The sequence below is a fragment of the Ambystoma mexicanum genome, chromosome 12 (assembly GCF_040938575.1).
Source record: "Ambystoma mexicanum isolate Mex_15411 chromosome 12, UKY_AmexF1_1, whole genome shotgun sequence".
NCBI lineage: Eukaryota > Metazoa > Chordata > Amphibia > Caudata > Ambystomatidae > Ambystoma > Ambystoma mexicanum.
The window spans coordinates 784,134,373-784,154,193 of NC_090936.1; positions in this window are offsets into that span (position 1 = coordinate 784,134,373).

The following is a 19,821-nucleotide window of genomic DNA, read 5'->3' on the forward strand; positions in this document are numbered from 1 at the left end:
TTGGTTAAAAGTACACATGTGCTTGCCTACAAAGGGTATATTTAGCCTAATTAATAACTAAATGTTGCTGCCAAGCCTTGTTGGGCCTGCATGCAATGCCATTCACTAAATGAGGCTGATTGCTTCTTTTGCTATGTGTTATTTTCTTTGGTGTATATTTCTGTGCATGTTTTGTAGCACTGAATAAAGGTGTGCATATTTGCATACTCTCCTACATTCCCACTATCATCCATTAGAGGGATGAATGTTTCTCTAACTCCTTCATAGCTTTAATTTTCTTCTTCTGGACACCCCTAAACACTTCTGGGTATCCATATGTCCCCTACATATCTAGATCCCCATCATACATGATATAATCCCAAGGAGTGCATTGCAAATAACTATTGGGCTATTCCAGAGTGGTATCTATGTAACATTCAGGGTACTCAGTAGGGTGATTGGTTTGGGACCAGAGGGCACTGTCATGGTAGCTGTGTATGTGTGTAGGGTACCTGCTCCTGTGTCTTCTTACCAGTGATGACTCAGCTGTTTGACAGCTTTCGTCTTTCGTTGCAGTTCCTGTCATTATTGTAAAGACATCGTCTTTATTGGTTTGGGAAAAAACAACATGTAGCAGTTGTTTGTATAAATACCACAATAAAATCACGAGGATCCGGATGGGAAATAATAATTGACATGTGTTAATGAGCCAGTGGGGTATCCATGAAGTAAGCAGCGCTAGCCAATTGTCGTTGTTACCAATTATTCCTTCATGTTCCATGTCCATTGCCAATTGGGCCATTTGCTTGATAGCCCTGAGGTTCTGGAGCGCCATGAGCCTGAGCACACTGAATTATATGCGTACAGAGTTGAGTACAGGTTCAGTTGCATTAGAGAGGTCCATCACGTCTAAACTGAGCCATGGTAGCCATTTTGTGTTGGTCACTGCCTGGAATCCAGGGTTGGGCATTGAGGTGAAGAGCACCTCGGTTTTGGTGATCAAATGAATTTGAGGCAGCATTTCTCCAGTGCCTCATCAGCTTCCTTTGGATAATATACACTAATGTTCTTTCTATTCACCCAAGGTGAGTCCAAGTGTCCTACATTTATTGTGAGCTTTTCAGGGGAACTGGGATTCCTTCTTGGCCAGTTCCCTGTTCTTTGCAGGGTTGACCATCATGGTGCATGTAGGGTGACAATGGTGCAGAGGCCAGTCCAAGTAGGTGGCAGATTGTGGTAGGCTTTTGACCCACATCGCCAGGTAATATCCATTAATGTGGAGGTGCCTTCACTTAATGCATGCATCAGGTACATTGTGTTGCGGGATGTGTTCATGCCCGCAGGCACACTGCTCTTGCCTCTGAAACAAAATGAAGATTGAGTGAGTTTCTGTACTTTATCAGGTTGTATCCTCATCCCAGTCAAAGCGGGAAGCAGGCATATGTCTCCCAAGTGCGTCCCTATCTGAGTGAGTGCACTGGCATGGGCTGAGGACACACATGCATCCCACTCCCAGTACACACGTCTGCTGCTACACACCTCTGCTGCTTCCAGGATGGGTGTGGGCAATGTTGCAGGCCCAGTGCTGTCGGAAGAAGCATGGCTCACTACCGGAACAGGCACAGTCTCCTGTCCCCCCTCACGCTTAGTTTCCTCCAAGAACTCAAGGAGGAACATGGGGTCTGGACTGCTGAGTGGTGGTTGTCCCGCCATCTGCCTCATCATCATCCTCACCCTATGACATCTGTGCAGGCATGCTGATGATGGTCTGCAACAGCAGTTGTTTCTCACCACGCACATCGCTTGGCTGGTGCCTGGTTGTGCATCCCCTAATGACTCCTCTGGTACCTGCTCCCCTTAGCTTTGCCTACAAAAAGTCAGCCAACAAAAGTCAGAGCTCCTTCTGGATATACACTTATGCCTCCCATTACATGAATTTAGGACCAAAGGCCTACTGACACATGCATCAGTTCCCAAACTGGCCACAGAGTCCTGTTCCTCATCCATACCAACCCTAGCAGGAGCACTCTGGTACCCCAGACACCCTGGATGGGGCAGACATGATGGCTGTATAAAACTGATGAGTGAGGACAGCAGTAGCCATGCAACTTGGACATACCACGTAAGCCTTCAGGACGTACATTGACAGTGACATGCATATAAATCAGTGTCACATAATCTGGTGATGCAAGTGCAATGTCCCATACAAGCAGTTATCATCAGCTTGCCATTAAATACCTAGCAGTCATGATATTGCCAGCAGAATTGGATGCAGATGCCAACATGTGCATGTAGGTGTTGGCTTCAGTACTCATATGTGGCCAGAGCGGGCAGCAACTGGATAGTTTTGGCTGCAGAGGCAAAAGGCATGGCAACATATAGCAGGCCTTGAATCTTTTGCCAATGCAAAATGTTATAGTCATTGAGACATGCAAGTAGGTGAATGATGCAGGTAAGAGCAGGAAATGGAGACACAGGGGCATTATTGCAAATGCAAGATCTGTGTGCCAAGGTGGCAAGAGAGCAGGATTGTCGATTACGAACCCTGTAACCTGGTCCAATCAAATGCAAAGCCTACATGTGTGGATGTGGCCATGTTCAGTCAGTGCCCTGTGAAATCCCCTTACTATCCCAGTGGGGACCACCAATGCCAAGGTGACAGGTATGCTTCCTGCAAAGGTTACACTGAAGGGTGTATCAAGGGCCAAATGCACACATGCATCACAGGTATGTCTGGCCAAGGATGTCACCGGTGTGCACTTTCATGTACAACAGAGCATGGGCAATCCAAATGCACCTGCACTTGAGAAAACATGACTATGCTGTCTTTTACCGGCATAAGGGCTGCAGTGGATATCACCCCCCTAAATTTCACTGGCATTTCACCCCTTACAGGGTCACTGTCTGACCGGAGCAGTGAATGATACAGACATGCATGACTCATTGGTAGTGGAGGGGCCATATGAGTGCACCCATTGAGAGTACACACTACACAGACATGGCACTGATACTGTGTGTGGTGACATGCAGTAATGTAGAACTACATCACTCCATTGCTGCTTGATGCTGCTCATCATCATCGTTGGCTGCATGCAAGACAGTGGGAATGGGATGGTGGCACTCATGGGGAGGGATTACTGCTGTGGGGGCATTGTGTGTGGCAGGTGGGTGCTGACCTATGTAATGCCACGTAATGCTATGTTCATGTGGCATGAGTGATGCCGCTTTGCATAGTAGTTAACTTCAAATTCTACCATCATGCATATGGCAGCATCTACTGCATATGTATGAATTGTGTTTGCAAGGTGCATGAGTTGGTTAGCAATGTACAACTGGTTGGGTATGTGTGTGTGTGTTTGTATATGTGTCAGCTGAATCAATATTGGGTTAGGGAACACTTGAGGCTATGAACTGTAGGCTTGCACTGTGGGGATAAAACTGAGTGGTGGTAGAGCGTACCAATGATGATTCCTACAGTTCAATCTCTGTTACAGGTGCATTCCAGACCCTGTGTCAGGCCATCAGCATCAACTGTGCCATGTCGGCCACCAGGTTGTGTGGATGAGGGATTCTAACTTCTCAGAGGAATCTTTGCAAAGAGGTGTTGCAGCACTACAGCGCCCTCTTCCACCCAGAGCAGCAGCATGGGAATGTTGGTCGTAGGAGGCTGTGGCGTGGCATAACCGCTGCCGTGAATGTTGAGTGGGATCCGGAGCCAGTAGTAGGCCAGGGTTGCCATTGTGGAAGGAACCACTGCAGAGGTGCACTTGGGTGGGTGCCATCGGAGTTCCCCTCTCCATGTCCAGATCTTGCAGAGGGTGAACCCATATCTTCACCCCAAGGTCCTCCACCTGCAGGCCCAGATCCAGGATGCTGGTGAGTCTACACTATCAGTTCAATGGGGCTGAATGGGTATGTCAAGTAAAGAGAATGCATTTTGGGAGGGCGCTGGTCGATGGACACAGCAATCTAGAATAATGTAATGTGGCATGCAATTGCACTCTGGTGACTTTGGCATGGCTTATTAATGTTGTGTCCATGATGCATTCAGGGTTCCTCTCTGTGTAGATCCTATGGGCGAGAGGGCATAGGGAGGATGTGCAAAGGGGGTCCTTGTATTCCGTCATGGCCTTGACGAGTTGCATGTTGACGTCAATGGTGATGAGCCACGTCTTACGGTGCAAGTGATACTCACCCTTCAGGTTAACTTCCCAGTGACCTATTTAATGATGGACACATGTGGTCCAGTTAAGGGTTGAGGGCCCAGGCTGCCACCTGCCTTGTAGGACGTGTGTTTACCTTTGGGTGATTTGAGGGCTAAGGTGACACATCTGGTGCAGGGGCATTGTCGATTGGTGGCTGATGTGATATGTGTGAGGGGGTATTGTGCCGTGGATGGGCTAATATTGATACAATATAATATAAATAGAGGAAAGATTTACTGCACACTCTCTGCCTGGATAAGCATCTGACCCTAAGAGAGTTAGAGGTGGCTGAGCAAGGGGTTGAGAAGAAAGGTGTTTTGGAAGAGAGAGTTGGATGTAATCCGGACCCCAGCCCCAGAAAGCCTTGTACACAATGCAGAGGGTCTTGAACTTGATTGTTGCAGCCGCTGGGAGCCAGTGGAGAGATTTCAGCGCTGGAGAGATACAGACCCTGGTATTGATGCCAAGAACAAGTTGCTCAGTCCTGTTCTGAATTAGTTGGAGAGGGTGGAGAGTAGAGGATGGCAGATTGAGGAGGAGGCTGTTGCAGTAGTACAGCCTAGAAAGAACCAGGGCTCTGGAGACAGTGAGCTTCTCTGGGAAGGTGAGGACAGGAAGAATACCTCTGAGGGGGTGCAGCTGATAGTGAGCCTTCTTGGCAAGGTCTGTGATGTGAGGAAAGAAAGAAAGAGTGGAGTTGAAGATGATACCAAGGTTTTGGCCTCATAGGAAGGTGAAAGAGGAGGGCCCCAGGAGGGCAGCCAGAGTGAGAGAGGGAAAGCAGGGGTCCCAATGGGAAGAATATCAGTCTTACTGGCAGAGATCGTTGGAGGTGCACCACTCATGAATCGTGGATAGACAGTCAGGAATGAGAGTAGAGAGGAGTGCCATCCACATGACACTGAACGCTAGAGAAGGTAGAGATAAGTTTGGCCAGAGGGTCCAAGTAGACAATGAATAGCCAGGGTGAGAGGTTAGAGCCCTGGAGAACACCACATGTAGAGAGAGAGGTGGTGGAGAGAAAGCACCCAAGTTGGACCTGGGAGGCTCCCTCTAGGATCAAGGAATTCAACCATGCCAGGGACTGATCGGTGATGCCCAGGTCCTCACAGAGACGAATAATCATGATGGCGTAATTGACCATGTCAGAAGCAGAGGAAGGGTCATGGAGGAAGAGAACAGAAGAAAGTCTAGAATCGAGATTAGTGAGCAGATCTTTACGGGTGTTCAGGAGAGCAGTTTCCGTACCTTTGGCTGCTTTCAAGCCACACCGATGGTCATGGAGACAAACAAAAGATTCAGTGTGGAGAGTAAGCTGGGAGATGGCCAGCTTTTCCAGGAGTTTGCCCAGAGAAGAAGTGATAGAGATTGGATGGTAGTTTGCCGGACAGGTAGGATCGGCATAAGGCTTTTTCAAGAGGGGTTACACAAGTGGGTGCTTGAGGGGAGAGGGGAAAGTTCCAGTGGCAAAAGGGCGATTGCAGAAATCGGCCAAGGCTGGATGAAAGGTGGCAATGAGGGCATTGATGGTTCTGTAGGAGCAGGGAAGCATCTGTTTGGACAACACTTTCACAGATTGGTGGCCAGCCAGGGGGAAAAGAGGTAGAGGGAGAAGAAGAGGAGAAAGAGTACAAGATGTCCTTAGTTTTATCGGTGAAGTGAGAAGCCACAGCCATACAGAGGGACTGGGAGGGAACTGGAGGGGTGGAGACTGTAGAAGGATTGGCCAGCTCCTTAAAGATTTTAAAGAGTTTGGCTGTGTTGTTAGAGGCCGCAGAGATGCAGTCTTGGATGTGGGCTCTCTTCTTAGACAGGACAGAGAGTAGGGACTGCCTTTGGAGCAGGCGGAAGGCCAGCTTGTCAGCGGATACACCCAATGCCTCCACTTCCTCTCAGCCACCCTACTCTTGAGTTTCATTGTGGCGAGGTCTGTGTCATACAAAGAGTGCACTTAGAGGTAGGCTTCAGCCTGATTCTCATGACAGGGGCAATGACACACAGAGTGTTGGAGATAGAAAGATGCAGGTTAGAGAGTGTGAGTCAACTGCATGCAGTGGTTGAAGTGGGCAGAAGTGGTGTAGGAAGTGTAGGAAGAAGTTGAAACTTTCACTTCAGTGCACTGCACTGAACGTTGCCTTAAACAACAGGCGTGTTTGTTTGGGGTTTGCAATGCATGTGGATGGGGGCTTGGCGATGGGGTTTGTAGGAAGCAGGGGAAGGCCAGGAGGGAACATAGTTCCACTACTTCTTTTCTCATACTTCCACCACTGGCTTCAGGTGTAGGAGGAGTAGAGAAAGATGCGTGAAAGGCATCCACTGACACAATCTTCATGGGCCAAATGAACGAGAAGATAGGTTGCAGTGCTGGGGTGGGCTTCACCTGGGGAACAGAAAGCTTCAGGTGAGAGGAGAGGAGAAAGTGGTCAGTCCAAGAGAGAGGAGTGGTGAGAGGGTTTGAGAGGGGAATTTCAGAGGAGATGAGAATATTCAAGGTGTGCCTGGCAGAGCGTGTTGGACTAGAGGGTAGAATGGAAAAAGCAAGAGTGTTGCAGAGGTTACGAAAGAGCCTGTAGGAGGGATTAGAAGCATCCACGCAGATGTCTAGGTCTCTGAAGAGGAGAATTTGAAGTCAAGGCAAGGAGAGAAGAGGAGAGGTCAGTCTACTCTGAGTGAAGGAGGACGACCTGGCCAGGTGTCCTGTAAATGGTGGCCACAGTCAGAGAGAGGCCAGGAGAGATAGAGATCCTGCAGAACAGGCATTCAAAGGAGGAGTAGGCCTTTGTAGGAATGCCAGAAGCAGGGACCCACTCTGGAATGATCAGAGCTACTCCACCTCCGGGACAGTTGGTTCTAGGTTCAGAGAGGATCTTGTTGCCATCAGGGAAGGGAGTATCAACAATCGTGATAGAGCTGGGCATGAACCATGTCTCGGTGAGATCGAGGACATCCAGGTCAAGTTCTTCAAAGAGGTGGCAGATGTCAGAGGAGTGGAGAGTTGAGAGTAGCAGCATGGAGCAGGGTGCCACATTTGACATACTTTTGTGCAGGGGTACAGGCTTGAGGTACACCCTGCAGAGGTGGTAGAGGGGCCCGAGAGTGGGCAGAGGAGGTAGAATGTAATGGAAAGGTAGCCAGAGAGGATGAGGAGGGTGACAGAGAGGTGCCTTAAGGAGCAGATGGTGGAGGAGCCAGAGAGTTGCAGGTAGGAGTAGCACAAGAAGGAAGGAAGTTGATAAGACGCGGGAGACACCTATCAAAAAGGAGGAGATTGGGCTGAGGGCCCTGGACCAAGATGGTGCCATTCAGCCAGATATTAATTATGGTCTTGGAGGAGTGGAATGAGGCCCAGAGGACTTCCTACCCAGTGCTACAATTAATGGGAGAGGAGGAAAAAGGAGAGAGAACAAAGACCACATGAAGGGTCCATATGTCTGGAGAGGGAACACCAAAGAGGATGTCTGTAAGAGTCTGTCTGGAAGAAGCACTGATCTAGGTATCAAAGATAGGGAGGCCTGGGTTGGAGACTAGGATGTCCCTCTTGAACTTCTTCCTTCCCTACATAGTGGGAGGGATAGGATAGGAGATAGAGTAGCAGTTAGAGAAAATAGGGGAGATGGAAAGCACCATAGAGGGTGCAAGGAGGACCTAGGAGGTGGAGGGGGCCAAAGAGAGAGGAAAGTGAGAAAAGTGAGATGCACAGCCAAGTGCCACGCAACACAGCATGAAAGGGGGTGGGGGTACACAGTAGGGAACACACAGAAATGGCAGAAAGTTACACTCAACAGTAAAATGGTACCCCCAATGTGGTGGGGTCCTAGAGAGTGGAAGAGAGCCTAAATGACACATATGACACACATATCACAGTACAACAAAAACCACAGTTAGAGGGGTGGGACCTAGGGAGTGGTTGAGAGTCTAAGGGACACAGATCACAGAACAACATCAACCACAATTAGGGGTGGGGGCCCTAGAGAGTGGGAGATATCCTAAAGGACAGAAATCACAGTACAACAGTAACCACAGTTAAAGGGGGGTGCTAGAGAGTAGGAGAGAGCCTAAGGTACACAGATCACAGTAAACAGTAACCATAGTTAGCGTGTGGTGAGACATAGAGAGTGGGTGCGAGCCTAAAGGACACAGATCACAGTACAACAGTAACTACATTTAGGCAGGGACCTAGAGAGCTGGAGAGAGATTAAAGGACACAGATCACAGTACAACAGTAACCACAGTTAATGGGCTGGGACCGAGAGAGTAGTTGAGAGCCCAAGGGACACAGATCACAGAACAACAGCAACCACAATTAGGGGTGGGGGGCCTAGAGAGAGGGAGAGAGCCTAAGGGACACCGATCACAGTAAAACAGTAACCACAGTTAGGGCGTGAGGGGACCTAGAGAGTGGAAGAAAACCTAAAGGACACAGATCACAGTACAACAGAAATTACATTTAGTTGGGGCCCTAGAGAGTCGGAGAGAGTCTAAGGGACACAGTTCACAGAACACTAGTAACTGTAAATGAGGGGACCTAGAGAAAGGACACAAAACCCACACAATCGCACTCTGCAGGCTACCCCTTTGTCCCTTTGTCACCAAACACCTGCCTCGCACAAAACCGCACAAAACAGCATCCTTGTCCTGCGTGGGCTTTGCCTCAGAGGGTCTGATCCTCGGTTTTTAAAGGTTTGGATGTGTGTGTGGACATATGCGTAGTGTATTATGTATCGACAGGCAGCATCTCCTGTGCACCTGCATCACACAACACTGTGGCCATGTCATGCGAGGGCTTTGGGATGGGTGATGGATAGCTAACTTGCCTGGAGGATGTGGGAGTCTATGGAGGGAAGCAGGGAGTCTGCCATGTCCAGTTTACCCATGGACATGTACCATAGTTTGCAGGAGGAGGGTCTTTGGTCAGTGGAGGGAGAGGGATGTTGGTGTTGATAGTGCAATGATGATGACTGCATGTCTTGCCAATATGCTACAATCCGTCATGTATTCCCCATCCATGTTCCCAGTTGGCCCTGATGACTGTCGTGCTTTTGGAGTGGTGACTGCTCATTCTCTGTAGATCCATGCATGCAATTGATGAGGATGACATCTTGTATTTTGAGCTTATGTGTATGTGTGTTCAGGGTAATTCATTGAAGTTGTGATGTGAGTGGGCCGTGGCATTTGTAGGTGAGATGGCAGCATGGTACCTTGCCAATCTTTTGACATGCACGTGTGTAAACACATATGCTGAATTGCCTCACCCCTCTCCCTTTTCAACCTGATTGCAAATGAGGAGACCAACACTGAGGAGGAGCAAGTTGCCAGGCCAAGGCCTTCCAAGAGGCTGTGTAAACTACGTCCAAGAATGTCATCATACACCTCAACTGAGGGACAGTTGGCTGCTGGGGGAACATCTTCGGATGGTGCTGGACACAACGTGCAGGGCGCTGCCATGGACATGGAGGATGAGTCCTTTGGGACAAAAGGGCAGAGAGATTCCACCTCCCCAGCAGACAGGCCAGTTGCCACAGAGGTGCCATCTGGGGTGTCAGCGTTAGGTGTGGTGGAGAGGGGTGCGATTGTGGGCCTGTCCATGGTGTCTGGTGGGGGTATATTGTTAGATGTGCAGGCTGCAGACATAGGCCTGGGATAGGAGGTTGTGAAGGACACAGTGGTTGAGTCAGCTCTTCACACTGTCCCAGGCCCATCGTTTGCAGGGCTACACTCCTTCATTGATCTATTGCTGTATGCATGTGAGGCTGGTGGTGGTGGTGGGGGTGGGGTACTTTTATGGTTCATCATTGTGGCTGTCAAGGTTATCCTACATCACATTCTTTGCACAGATGGTCATGTATCTTTATGCATTGCCTGTACAGGTCTATAATTGCCTGTGTGTAACGATGATGGCTGTTCCTTGCAGCGCGCATGGATGTTGCACTGTAAACAACTGTGATCATGAGATGTGGTTGGTGTATATGCCACACTACTCATACAGGGTTGTGATTGTGTCGTGGATGTGTGTGTGCTCTCATGGGTGACATTATTATCGGCAAGGATTTGTCGATGTTGCATGTGTTGGGTGTGGAGATGTTGGCAGGGATGATGTTTCTTGCTCTGTCATTTTGATGATTCCAGTGATAGTCACTGTCATGCTCAGTATATGTAGTGTGAATGTCTGTGCTGTTGGATTTTTCCTTTTGTGCAGGTGTTGCATTCATTTCATTCACTGTGACTGCTAATTCATGTGTCACACATCAGCCATCACTCTGACATCTGTAGGGCAGATGGGTGTGTGCTTAAGGGTGTTTAAAGCTGTAATGCACTGCACATGGCCTGCCACACCAAATATGGGGGAGGAATACCACCTGAGTGTATATGTACATCCACATGAATGTGTTGTCTCACCATCCCTAGATGTGTGAGGGTTCACTGGTCCATCACATCCCCACTCACCCTTGTACACCGGTCTTTCAGATCCAAATACTACACAGATGTTTCCCCTATGATGTACACCATGGAGAAAACAATGACTACCTACACTGAAGGCACCTGTGGTGCTGGTGACACGCATGCACCTGAAGCACATGTACAGCTCCAAACACCCTTACTGTCATGCCGCCGAGTTCCTGGCGTCTATGGAGCCGCTGGCAAGCTCAATATTGCATTCAAGCAAACAAACACCGTAGACCTGTACCAGGATGGGATGTGGGTACCAGAGTCATGCTCTCCACTAGATATTTACCTCGTTGGGTACATCCCTCCAAGTTATCTCCCAAGTATCTAGGGCCATAGGAGATCATACAGAAGATCAACCGTGTGGCTTTTCGCTTAAAATTACCCAACAACCTCAAAAGGGTCCACCCTGTTTTCCATGCCTCTCAACTCAAGTCATTTCATGCTGACACATGGGCACAACAGGTTAGACAGGCCCCGATTCCCCAGGGTTCCACTCGGGCGGAATATGAGGTCGTCCAACTCTGTGACTCCAGGTATCATAAGGGCAGGCTGGAATATTTGGTTAAATGGAAGGGCTACCCTTCATCGGAAAACTCTTGGGAACCCATCACACACATACTGTCATGCCGCCGAGTTCCTGGCGTCTATGGAGCCGCTGGCGACGCGGAACTTAGTCCTGTTCACCGGCAACTTTCGGCCACGCCCCCTGTTTCCTGGTTTTACTTTCTTTCTGTTCCTATTGGTTAGGCGCTCCGCGGCCCGGTGTTTTAACCGGCCACTTCCAGGTCACGGATGCATCGCAACGCTTACGGTTTCATCCGTTAGCCCTGAGTTGCTTGCTACCTGTTGCTATCTTCCTGGTTTACTAGCTTTTCCGCCGGTCGGGTCCTCGAGCCCAGTCCGGTCCCCTCAGTTCTTCCTTCGTCCTTCCACTGGTTCTATCTGCCTTTCTCTCGATCCCTTGGCTTTGTTTCACTCGCCCGCCTCCTCTGCCCTCCTTCCAACTTGCTTACCCTCCCTCCTTCCCATCTTCACTTACCGCTTTTCCTCCTCTTGTCTGTTCCGCTTACTCCGTTCTTCTGTTTCCTACTTCCTCTCGCTCTGCTCCGTACCTTCCATGTGCCAGTTCCCTGCCTTGTCCATTTGGACTTGCTCTCGCCTACCTTCAGGATTGTTTGCTGTGACCTTCCGTGTACCAGACTCCGGCCTGTTCCCCTGGACTGCCTTTGCTTGCCGTTTTGTTACTTCCACTTCTAGCCTCGTGTACCAGATCCTCGGACCGCTTACTGGACTGCCTGTGTTCTGGGGGGATTCAGTCCACGTGTTGCCTCCAGACACTTTCCACCAGCTCTCACCCTTCAAGGATTCCTGGTTCCACACCTCCAAGGCACCCAACGATAACACAGGGTTTTTTTGTGCCTAAGGGCTTTTTCCCCTCTTGGTCGATCCCGGGGGAGGGGCCCCCTGGTCTCCCTTCTTGGGGGGCACGGTGGCTTCCTCCCGGGGTCGTCCCTATCTCAATAAAATAAAGGTGCGATCTCGAAGAAAGGAAAAGAAGGGTTCTTGGAAGGAAGAAGAAGGTGAGGAGTTGGGGGAGGGCGAGAGCTCAGAATCTACACTGTCGGACGAAGATATCACTGACCCCGGTGACAGTTTGCGATGCCCAAAAGAGATGGCCACCCCACAGCAGGTACAAGAACTCGTAGCCGCTGTACAAAGTCTAAGTTTGGAGATGCAGAACCTTAAGACAGCTAACGCCACCCTTCAACAGCGTCTGAGGGACAGGGAAAGACCTTTAACCGATTTACCTCCACTTCCCCTAGTATCAGGGAAGTTCGATGGTTCCCCAAAAAAGGTTAAGGAGTTCCTGGACGCATGCAATCTTCATTTTTCCTTTCGCCCGCAGATCTTTGCCTCAGACCACGCCAAGGTGGGGTTTATGATCACCCACATGACCGGGAATGCCCTGGCTTGGGCTACCCCTCTAGTAAACCAGCCCCGGTTTTACAGGACTACAATGCCTTTAAGGCCCTGATTCAACAAACCTTTCTGCGAACCGAGAGTACCTACTTGGCCTCGGAGGACCTCCTTGACATCCGTCAGGGGAATTCTGATCTACTGATATACATCACCGCTTTCAAACAGGTGGCAGTTGAGGCAGGTTGGCAGGAACAGGCCCAGTATGCCATATTTCGGCAAGGTTTAAGGGAGGAATTGAAGGACGAACTAGCCCGGATAGAAAGACCAGTGTCTTTTGCCGAACTCCTGACAGCAACCCCCCTAATTGACTTCAGAATGACAGAAAGACATCAAGAAAAGAAGAAGACCAGGTTAAGTGTACCCCCTCTCTTGGAAACTCACTCACCCGCATCTGTACCCTTCCAACGTACCGCTAAGGAAGAACCCATGCAGATCGGAACCACCAGAGCCCCGCTCACACCTGAAGAAAGGAAACGGCGCAGGGAGGGTTCCCTGTGTATGTACTGCGGGTCTTCCTCACATTTATTAAGAGATTGTCCGGAAGTACCGCCCAGAAGGTCGGGAAACGCTCGCCCTCGGTAAACATTGGGACGCATTACCGAGGGGCTGCTCTTAGTCCCTACGCGCCTCTTTCTGTATCCTCTACTGAAACGTCTGAGGACTCCCGGTTGATGGTGCTCACAGTTTCTCTCAGAGTGGGCCCCAAGGAAGTAACCACTTTAGCCCTACTCGACTGTGGAGCAGCAGGGAACTTCATGGATACCCATTGGGCAGAACGACACAGAGTGAAAAGGATAGCCAAACGAGAAGATCAAAAGGTGGAAGGGGTTGATGGCGAACCTTTGAGCTCGGGTTTGATCACTCACACCACGGAAGCACTTACTTTGTCCATCCAACAACACACCGAAAGTATCACATTTGATATCATCAGGGCTGCTCACTTCCCCATTATCCTGGGTATCTGTTGGCTACACAGACACAACCCCAGTATTGACTGGTCTAGAAACTTACTTAGTTTTCAGTCCTCACTATGCAAATCGGAATGCTTGCCAGAGCCAAGATTCGAGACCGTCAAGACCACAAATTGCTGCGAGGTCAGAACTGTACACTGTCTCCCACACTACCTGAAGGAGTTCAACGAGGTGGCAACTGAAAAGATACCCGTTGAGCTCCCTCCGCACCGGCCTGAAGACTGTTGCATTGATCTCACCCCAGGTGCATTAGTACCCTTCGGTAGGATGTTTCCACTGTCATTAGAAGAAAAACAATACCTCCGAACATACTTGGACAGCAACATGGAAAACAGGCTCATAAGGCCTTCAAAGTCCCCTGCAGGGGCATCCTTGTTCTTCATCTCTAAAAAGGATTCAAAGGAGTTGAGGACATGTATAGATTATCGCGGTCTAAAGAAGGTTACCATAAAAGACCGGTATCCTATGCCATTGATCAATGATATCCTACAAGCTGTACAGGGTGCTACCATCTTTACCAAACTCGACCTGAGGAATGCTTATCACCTACTCCGGGTGCAGAAAGGAGACGAATGGAAGACAGCATTCTGGACTCCTTTCGGACTTTTCGAATACCAGGTAATGCCGTTCGGGTCGGTAAACGCCCCGTCGGCATTCCAACGGTTTATGGACAGACTATTCTCCGATCTCCTGTGCCAAACCACATTGGTATACTTAGATGACATTCTGATATACTCTCGCACTCCTGAAGACCATGTGGAACATGTCAGGGAAGTATTCAGAAGGCTACAGAGAAATCAGTTGTCTGTCAAACTCGCCAAATGTGTGTTTTCAGCCTCCTCCATTCCTTATTCAGGATACGTTCTGTCAGACCACGGTATCTCCATGGATCCTATGTCATGATGCCTATCTCCAAGGAGCCAGGTCGGACCCAGCAACCCCAGAGGCAGGCATCATTCCCCCTAGGGAAGTGCCAGCGGGCCCAAGCTGGGGCCCTTTGGACACAGTCCTGGCGCCTTAGGCGCCAGGCTCATGTTGGACCCCTGTCCTGGTGCCTTAGGCGCCAGGCTCATAAAGCTAGACATGTGTTCAAGTGTTTTAATGTGCACTTACCTGATGCAGACCATGCTGCTACATCCAGGCCCTCTTGAGGCCTGAATGGAACTACTTTACCTGTGGGACTACTTTCCACCTGGGTGTGGTCGGGGAAGGATACATACCTGATCGGTGGAAGGATACATGCCTGGAACTTCTTCCAAAGCTATTTAAACCACGCCCGATCAGCAACTCACGCTTCGCGTTGTTCTGCTCCTCGCAGCTGGACGCTCACCGTGTCAGCTCCTGCATCTGGACTTCAGCCATGCCTGTCAGCATCCTGGGTTGCCTGCAAAGGGAGATAAGAGAGAATTGGAGAGAAAGAAGACCTTACCTGCTAAAGCTGCAGCACGGGGACATCAGACCGACGATCCTGAAAAGGAAGACATCATTTTAAAAGCATTTCGCTTCGATCGCTGCAGCGCTGCATTTCACTCACCTTTCCTGGGCGCCTCCATCTTCAGCAGCGATCATCCGGATCCGCACCCACTTCCCAGAGCCTAGAGAAAAAAGACAAGAAAACAAGGTGAGAGAAGGAAGGGAAATAGGAAAAGCTCAGTTTCCTTCTAAGACTTACCTGTTGGGTCATTCCCATTTCATTTCGGGTCCTGCCGCTTCCTGGCATTCCGGACCCCGGCCCCAATGGGGAAAAAAGACAAAGACATTGAATGAGCGAATGCAAAGACATTACCTGAACGCTCATCCAGAACTTACACTTCGGGTCGGCGCCATATCTCCGGCATTCCGAACCCCGGCCCCTCAGGGGAAAAAGACATAAGCATTAGCGCTTGCTGCAATAAGACAATGAACATTATTATTAAGCTTGAACTTTTGAACTTGCAACAGAACTCTTACAGCGCCTCACCTGAATAGTCAAGCTTATTTTGAACTCCCATCAAACCTCAATCCAGTGAAGTAACTGGGTTTCAACGTGCCCCTGCATCAGAAGCAGGATGGAGAACTCATCCTTCCAGACCCTAAGGTGAGACTTCACGGGGAATCGTGGAAGGGTATCGAGGAGGGTTGGAAGGGAGTGGGAGGCTTAAGCATTATTCCGTCAGTAGGTAATACTCCCTTTTCACGCACAGGGGAATATTCCTGCGAGCCAGAAAAGCCAGAGTAGAGGGGCCCTTCCTGTCCATCATCAGAGTCCTGCGCTTCACCATTGAAGAAGCATCAGCACTTGAAGCCAGTCATGCGCCTCCGTGGGAATCAGGTGAGCGTGACATCCTAACAAAGTGTCTTCCATCATTGAATGGCCTTCACCCATCTCAGTCAAAGAGATACAGAAATTCCTGGGGTTAGCAAACTTCTACCAGAGATTTATCCCTAATTTCTCTCAAAAGATACTACCCATCACCTCACTTTTAAAGAAGTCTGCAACTCCATTCAAATGGTCAGCAGAGGCGGAAGACAGTTTTGGGAATCTTAAGGAAGCCTTCTGTTCGGCACCCATTTTATAACAACCAAACCAACATCTACCCTTCATTCTAGAGGCGGACGCTTCATCAGCCGTAATAGGGGCTGTGCTTCTTCAAGAATTCCCGGGTACAGAACATCCGGTGGCTTATTTCTCGAAGACCCTAAACACCAGTCAAAGGAACTACTCAGTCATAGAGCGAGAGCTTCTAGCCATGAAGGCGGCCTGTGTAGAATGGCGCCATCTGCTTCAAGGAGGAAGGTTCCCGTTCACCATGCAGACCGATCATAAGAACTTGCAGGTTCAAAAACATTTCGAGTACTACAACACTCGACAGGCCCGATGGGCTCACTTCTTCACCCAATTCGAATTCCACATAACCTACATCCCTGGCAAAATGAATGTTGTAGCCGACTCTCTTTCCCGCCAGTGTGATTACCTGCCAGAGACAGATACGCCTCTTGAACGGATGTTTCCCCAGTCCATGACTATTGCAATTATTTCTAATTTCCTTCAGCAGGTACAGGAGGATTCTGGAGGTCGTTTTGAAGTGGAAAGACATTCTAAGGATCTGGCCTATGAAATCAGGAACGGCCTTTACCTTGTCGGAGGAAAACTCTGTCTACCCACACCGGCTTTCCCAAGACAGCACTTGCCTGGTGTCATGATTCTAAACTAGCAGGACACAGGGGAGTGGATAGCACTCTCGACTACCTTCAAAGACATTTCTACTGGCCTACGATGAGAAAGGATGTAGATCAGTACGTTCAGTCATGTATCGTCTGTCTGCGGAGTAAGTCATCCCGTAAACGACCAATTGGTCTACTGGAACCAAGTGCTGTACCCAAAGGTCCTTGGAGCACGATCTCTACGGATTTGATAGTGGATTTGCCCCCGTCTCAGGGATGCACCTGTGTCATGGTAGTAGTGGATTAATTTACCAAATTGGCTCACTTCTCCCCATTGCCTGGTGTTCCTACTGCAGCCAAGATGGTGGAAGTGTTTCTCCAAGACATATTCCGTTTACACGGTCTACCTAACAAGATAATTTCAGACCGGGGTAGTCAGTACACCTCCCGGTTCTGGAAGGCCCTGTGTGTAAACTAGGTATCGAAAGAGCTCTCACCTCTGGATTCCATCCGCAATCCAATGGGCAAACTGAACGCCTGAACGGAACCCTGGAACAGTACTTAAGGTGCTTTATCAACTCACAACAAGACAACTGGTGCACGCTACTCCCTCTAGCTGAATTCTCTTACAATAACTCCACACATGCCGGTCTGGGGTTCAGTGCTTTTTTTGGTACTTATGGTTTTTACCCTCGCTCCATTCTTCCTGTCTCGGGCCTCTCTACTAGCATACCATCAGTAGATTCTTCCCTCTCCCTCCTTAGACAGACACACAAGAAGGTAGAGGAAGGCCTTAAGTCAGCCCAAGCTCAATATTGCATTCAAGCCAACAAACACCGTAGACCTGTACCAGGATGGGATGTGGGTACCAGAGTCATGCTCTCCACTAGATATTTACCTCGTTGGGTACATCCCTCCAAGTTATCTCCCAAGTATCTAGGGCCATACGAGATCATACAGAAGATCAACCCTGTGGCTTTTCGCTTAAAATTACCCAACAACCTCAAAAGGGTCCACCCTGTTTTCCATGCCTCTCAACTCAAGTCATTTCATGCTGACACATGGGCACGACAGGTTAGACAGGCCCCGATTCCCCAGGGTTCCACTCGGGCGGAATATGAGGTCGCCCAACTCTGTGACTCCAGGTATCATAAGGGCAGGCTGGAATATTTGGTTAAATGGAAGGGCTACCCTTCATCGGAAAACTCTTGGGAACCCATCACACACATTAATGCTCCTGTCTTACTTCGCAAGTACCACTTCTTTCATCCAGGGAAACCAGGGGGAGGAGCTTATAGAAGGGGGCATACTGTCATGCCGCCGAGTTCCTGGCGTCTATGGAGCCGCTGGCGACGTGAAACTTAGTCCCGTACGCCGGCAGATTTCGGCCACGCCCCCTGTTTCCTGGTTTTACTTTCCTTCTGTTCCTATTGGTTGGGCGCTCCGCGGCCCGGTGTTTTAACCGGCCACTTCCGGGTCACGGATGCGTCGCAACGCTTCCGGTTTCGTCCGTTAGCCCTGAGTTGCTCGCTACCTGTTGCTATCTTCCTGGTTTACTAGCTTTTCTGCCGGTCGGGTCCTCGAGCCCAGTCCGGTCCCCTCAGTTCTTCCTTCGTCCTTCCGCTGGTTCTATCTGCCTTTCTTCCGCTCCCTTGGCTTTGTTTCACTCGCCCGCCTCCTCTGCCCTCCTTCCAACTTGCTTACCCTCCCTCCCTCCCATCTTCACTTACCGCTTTTCCTCCTCTTGTCTGTTCCGCTTACTCCGTTCTTCTGTTTCCTACTTCCTCACGCTCTGCTCCGTACCTTCTGTGTGCCAATTCCCTGCCTTGTCCATTTGGACTTGCTCTCGTCTACCTTCAGGATTGTTTGCTGTGACCTTCCGTGTACCAGACTCCGGCCTGTTCCCCTGGACTGCCTTTGCTTGCCGTTTTGTTACTTCCACTTCTAGCCTCATGTACCAGTTCCTCGGACCGCTTACTGGACTGCCTGTGTTCTGGGGGGATTCACTCCACGTGTTGCCTCCAGACACTTTCCACCAGCTCTCACCCTTCAAAGATTCCTGGTTCCACACCTCCAAGGCACCCAACGATAACACAGGGGTTTTTTGTGCCTAAGGGCTTTTTCCCCTCTTGGTCGATACCGGGAGAGGGGCCCCCTGGTCTCCCATCTTGGGGGGCACGGTGGCTTCCTCCCGGGGTCGTCCCTATCTCCATAAAAAAAAGGTGCGATCTCGAAGAAAGGAAAAGAAGGGTTCTTGGAAGGAAGAAGAAGGTGAGGAGTCGGGGGAGATCTCAGAATCTACACTGTCGGACGAAGATATCACCGACCCCGGTGACACTTACGCACACACCCATCTGCCTTACAGGGTCTGGGACCCACATGGCCCACAGCTTTGAGCCTTACTTAAGCATCACTCTGTCCTCACTGCAACAGGGTGACACATGCACTGGGGGCACCCAAGTCTGGTGTGGGTTTCGGTGCCTTCCTGCCTTCCTGTTGCACATATGCAGGGGGTCATCCGCCAGCTGCACCACACAACCACTACATGAGGTAGACAGTTCTCATCTACCATTGTGCCCCCACTGAGTGTATGCTGATAGTGACAGCCAAGTGGCATATGTATACTTGAAACATTTGCCCTATGTTTTTATTCCAGGGGGATGCAGCGGAGCATGGTTGTGCGGATTTGGGGTGCACCTTGTGTGTGCTGGTCCTTTGAGGGGATGCATCTGGGTGGGGTGATGTGTGTGGTGTGCTGATTGGTGGTTTTACAGGGTGTAGGTATGTTGGGTGTAGTTGCACTTTGCATGTGGGTGGCTCTGTTTCGTGGTCGTACAGGGAATAGGAATGGTGGATGTGTGTGCACTTTGCTTGGGGGTTGAGATTGGTGGTTGTACAGGGAGTAGGAATAGTGGGTGTTCGTTCACTTTGCATGTAGGAGGATCAGTTTGGTGGGCTTACAGGGAGTAGGAATGGTGGGTGTAGGTGCACACTGCATTTGAGGGGTGCGGATTTGTTTCACTCCTGGGGTTGTTAATGGTTGTCATGGGTGCAAGTAATGTTGATTACTTGTGAATACTCGCCATACAATGTGT